Below are 6,000 nucleotides of genomic sequence, written 5' to 3'. Positions count from 1 at the left end.
AAGACATCTGTGCACAGTGGCTCTTGATGCACTGACTTCAGCCTCTCTACACTTTTCCAGAAGCTCATCTAAGGTCTTAAATTAGTTTTGCTTGACAATTTCTTTAAGGTTACAGGTATCCCTTTTGTATGTGCACCTTTTCCTACCACAATTTTCTCTTCCAGTCAACTTTCCATGAATTTGCTTTAATATAGAACCTTTTTTGCCTCTTGTGAAGAGTGTCAATGATTATCTTCTGGAAAACTGTCATGTCTTCCCGGTTGTGTACTTCAATAGACTAATAGATGCACTGTATTTATGCTGCATGAAGAGTATGAATATTCTAATATTTTGAGATACTGGATATTTTCTTTTTTTCCAAACTGTAAGCCACAATTAATAAAATAAAAACAAAAAATGTTTAAAATGTTTCATTTTACATATAATCACTCTAGAATATAATTATAATCTAGAGTTGAAGTTTTTTCAATTTTCAAATTCTAATTGAATTATAAAGGAAAAATTAAACTTTTCTTAATAGTCTAACTTTTCAAGACACAAAACAAAATTAAAAATTCATTAGTTATGCAAAGAACAGTCCCACAATATTATTATGCTGAAAAGTTTTTTTCCCTCCAAAATACTAAATTATTTATGTGGTTATTCACACATTGCCTGAAAGCATTAACTTCTGAGTCATCCTGCAATTGTTTACTTATTTAAGTAAATCATTTCAGCACTATAAATGTAAATGACAAAAATAAGGCTGCAGTTGTTTACTTAAGTGAATCTAATATGTTGCCTAAGACATATTTTGCAAAGCACACAACGCTGTGAAGATAAGCTCATAATGTACAATACATTCAAAATACCATATTCTACATGACTGGGGCATACAGTACTTATCCCAATCCCTTGACTAAAAAAATAAAATAAAAAAAAATGAAAGTGTTGAACACATTTTTAAAATGATTATTTTCCTTGAGCATTAGAAGCATTTAATTACTTGACACTACATAATGGGCCTTAATGCAACAATGTCTATTGTGCTTCTCCAATTATCTTTCCTATTTTTACCATCCACTTTCATTTCCAGTTTTTAAAAACACAGGCACATGAGCCAGTGTGATAACCACAATGCTTCTGTTAATATCCAGTCTGGCAGTGAATCATCTTAAGTACAAAAAAAGAAAAAAGGAAACATAGAAAAACACAATCTCTGCGTTTTAGTAAGACAGACTGGCAATATTCCTTTCAAAAAACAACAAAGGTTTTTTTTTTTTTTTTTTTTTTAATAACCTATTACGAATAATGTTATTCACACTATATCTATAATGTTATGGTATATTTTGTACTCAGTTTTAGTTGAACATATATTTCTTTTACAGACTTTCAGTGCACGTTCCCTGTGTCCCCCTGTGTGTCCCTGTGTCTATACTGTTTATTGTGCCTAGTAAAAACAAATGCTTGCCAATCTATCATCTGGACCTATATTTTGTGCATGAATATACTGTAGGTTCTGACAGGCAGATATGAATGAAGTCAGTGTTGTCATTTCAGGACAGAGGGAATGTGAGTATGGGATACTTTTAATGCTACTGAAAACCAACTATACAGTACTGTATATTGTATATACAATATAATACTGTAGCCTATATATCACCCCCCGTTGAAAAAACGGACAAAAATCATCACAGCTTTTGACACTTTTCAAAAAGAAGAGAACTGAAGGTATGATACTTACTGTACGCACAAATCCTCTCAGTGGAGATGCGATGAAAACGATGGATTCAGTTTAACACGGGAGTTTTCAAAATGCCTGACCGCTTTAATGGTTATAAAAGATGAGATCTTTACTCAATTTGTGTAATTTTATTCTCAAGTTAAAGAAGAGGTTTTATTTTTTCATTAGACTTTGTGGCTTCACCTACAGGCTTGGGTGCAAAAGGGTCAAAAGTGATTTTTAAATGCCATAATAGTCATTTGATGATTTGTGTGCATGTGTGTGTAAGAGAGAGAATGGTGCATAGTCATACAAATCTACAGTACTAATGAATTTTAATTATAAGCCTCCTCAGATGAAAGCCATGGAAAGGATCAAATGATAGTTGTGATTGCATGTTAAAATGCATGTGTTTTGTTGATGGCTCCAAGTTGATTTAATTAAGCTTATATTTTAATAATAAAACTGATTAAAAAAATTTGACAAATTTTGCAATTAATTGTTTTTTTTTGCAATTATTATTGTTTTTTTTTTTTGTTTTTTTTTTTTACAATTCAACCACTGTCTATATACTGTATGTATATGTGTGTGTATATACAGTATAGTGTATACAGTGTATATATTCTAGATGTGGCCGCAACTTCGTTCACATGGAATTTTATTACACACTCATAAACTAGTTCACTCATGAAGTAAAATTTTCACGTGTTTCCATGATGTGCATGGAATGAAGTTGTGAGGTTGTGTTTATTAAGTGGATTTTAACTAGACACTCATAAGCACGTATTAATAAAATGTACAGCTCCATCTGTTGAACTTTGAGATGAACTAATGATTTTTTCAAGTACTGGAAAAGAGGAGAGCAGCTGCCAGTGAAAACCCACATTCAAAACTATAGTTGTACTTTCAACAAGAAACACATTTGATAATGTTATTTTATCTAAAACAACATATTGTCTCCTTAGTAACTGCTTCTAAGTTGTTCTGAACTGTGAGACTTCATTGCTTGGTTTACAGCTAACACAGCGTACAAAACTAACTAGCTTCTAACACAAGGCTGAACACCAAATCCCTCTTTAACTTCTGGACCTGGGCATTACTTTGTGTGTGGAACAAGGGATTGTTCGAATCAACCACAGAACAGTTAGTTAGTTCTGATGGTTCTAAAACAGGACAAGTGAGACAGGAAGAGAAACTTGCAAGATTTACAGGTGTATCCATAGAGTATTCTTCTCGTCTTTTGGCTACCTACTGTATTCCTGGCAAGAATTGAAACTAATTTCAGCCATGCTTATAGACAATAGGAATACTGCTGACTATTCGGAACTTTCCTCTGATGCTTTGTTTTTACTTTAGGAAGTACATCCTTTATCTACAGTACTTGTACACATTTGTTGTAGTTGCAAACAGGCCTATAACTTGAGGGTTGGCCTATTAGAGAAAGAAGAATCAGCAGTTCTACTGCATTTAGGAACATTGGGCAGAAGTTAACAGCAGACATAAGGTAAAATCAAGAATTGTTAGCAACAATGAAACAGTGTAATGAAAATCAGAATATAGAGGAGCTCATTTCAGTCACCTGGCATAATAAGACGGTGCACACTTTGAATTTATATTTATATAGCTGCAGGCAGCGTCCTATACAATGCCAAACCCATTTCCATCAACGGGATTTACTGAGCTATTCCCTAATGTGCTGGTTTAAATAAAGAGCTCTTATGCATGTTCACAGGTGCACGGTTACTTAGAAATGGATATGCGTACTAAATGCATTAGTGCTGGTAGAAGAACTAGGGTTAAGATCGATACATACAGTACCAAGTAACACCAATCCATACCAACTGAAAATGCTGAGTCTGCAGAAAACCGAAAAACAGGACTCCAAGCAATCAGCGTCATCACAGTGGGTCACTGGTTTTGTTATTGAACATAAAAAGATATTTTTGGCTGACATGACGCATTGCTTCTTTCCATTTAAAATGCACAAGACTGAATGATGTTACACTGAACATACTGTAGTGCTAGCCATGGCATGATATGGTTCAAGTGCAAAAGGATCTAGGCTTTACTTCTCAGGTTTCCTCTATAAACTGAAATTCATGACTGTAGCAAGAAATCAGATCAGAGACTATGAAGCACACCATCCTCAGGGTGTCATTTACAGATTCATGGTAAATCACCCCTAAACACAACTGAATACTATATTCAGTATTATAACATTACTCAGTACATTTGCTTTTTAAGAAGGTTTGTCAGAAAGCTTCAGGCTAGGTGTGTTGTGCGACTACGATCCTGCATGATTAACATAAAAAAAATGGAAAATATTTTTAAGCTTTAAATATAAACTTGCTAAAGCTTGTGTAAAGGGTTGCCAGATTGTGGAAAAATTCCCACGTCATCTAGAAAATAAATGTTTAGGCACAGAAACAGAAACACTACAGTATTTGGGATGCATTATCTGTTCAGTATGAATAATGCATTGGTATTTTGTTAGGGCGATAGGGAGTACACAGGTCACATCGTTTGCCCTTTTTCTGTTTAAATATACTGTATTTTCTGATTTCAGTTAAGGAAAAGGGAAGAATCCAGGGTTAGGGTTTTTCTGATATTTGTTCTTTGATGGTGGTAACCTTCTCTCTTTGGTCCTGAGTTCTTTTTAATTTTTTTATATGGCAAACACTTCCTATGGTTCTTGGTCAGGCGTCTGTAAAACATTGCCCCTTTTGATTCAATTTTCTGTAGAACATAAGCCATAAATGGCTTAGGGTCTTACAGTAGATGTAGCAACTGATGCACATGACAGTATACATAGTCGGGAAATGGCATAGGACTTAAAAACCTAAAATTAATTTTCATTTTTCTTTTTTAGACTTAAAGATATTTTATGACATTTTACATATTCCTTACCTTTTTAATTTCTACACAAATGGACCTTATCCTAAAGAAACTGTTCCAGACATATGCAGTATCACCAACTTGTCACTGTTGGGCCCTTGAGCAAGGCCCTTAACCCTCAACTGCTCAAATGTATGAGATAAAAATGTAAGTCGCCGTGAAAAGGACGTCTTCCAAATGGTGTGATGATGTAAAATGCGAGTAGTAAACAAACATGATTTGCCCATAGATTCAATTTTATTCAATTCAATTCAGTTTTATTAGTGTAGCGCTTTTAACAGTAAAGCAGATTTACAGAATCAAAAAAATAATAATAATGTGAGTTGAACCAAAATGATCAGATTGTCCCTGATGAACGAGCCAAGGGTGACGGTGGCAAAATATGTCAAAGATGCATAGTTCCACATTTACTGTAGCTGTGAAACATGAAAGGGGAAAATTTATGATTTAGGTGCAGCTTTTATAGGTCACCCATGTAAGGAAATAGTCACAAGGTGTTTAAACCGAAAACACTGAAAGAATCGACCAGGACCTCTTCTAATTGGTCATGAAACCTTATACATAATTACGTGTACACATTGAGTGGTGGTGCATTTCTGTGTCTTTAATTTTATGCAATAGGTGGCAAGTACAGTACAGTACATTTTTGGTGTTGCACTTGGATCTCTAACCACTTTGTAATAAGTTGCACACTGAAATGAGTATGTACTATAAATGCAAGCATCTGTGTATGTCAAAGCAGATACAGTAGATGTTTTTCAACATTACTATTTTACTGCAAAGTCAGTTAGAGAGTTCAAATGTGTTGCTAGAACCTAATTTAAAGTGTGCTTTATGGCCTAATCATGTAGATTTTTTAATCATGTGGTAAAGTTGAGTGAAATAGAATAAATGCCATAATATGGCAGCGATACAGTAGCAGGGTAATTGCGATGTCAGACCACTGATTGGAAGGTCATGGAGTTCAGCACCGCCAAGCTACCACTGCGGGATGCTTGAGCAAGGCCCTTAACTGCTCCGTTGTATAAATGAGATGAAAGTAAGTCGCTTTGGATAAAGCTGCCGGCCAAGTGCTGTAAATGTAATGAGGCATGTTGGGTTTCACAGATGGTCAATCACAAGTAACAAAATGGTTAAATAAGCAAATTATACACAATGTACTTAGTTCTGTTGTCTTAGTGAGTGAAATAATTACTCTGTTTGTACAGTTTGTTTCTAAAAAAAAAAAAGAAAGAGAGAAAAAAAGCATGCTCTTTTGATAAGAACCATGCTTACAGCTGCTTAGGCTGCAATAACTCGGACAGTTTGCATTTTCCTAACTAACCTTCATAAGAAACTGGCAGTTAAGCAAGGTAAATTCTGAAAACTCTTATGTGTTAAATATGTGTTGAGTATCTGCCTTT

Source organism: Clarias gariepinus, chromosome 12 (genome assembly GCF_024256425.1).
Source record: "Clarias gariepinus isolate MV-2021 ecotype Netherlands chromosome 12, CGAR_prim_01v2, whole genome shotgun sequence".
In the NCBI taxonomy this organism is placed as follows: domain Eukaryota; kingdom Metazoa; phylum Chordata; class Actinopteri; order Siluriformes; family Clariidae; genus Clarias; species Clarias gariepinus.
The sequence above is the reverse complement of the archived record's forward strand: the minus strand, read 5'-3'. Positions refer to the sequence as shown.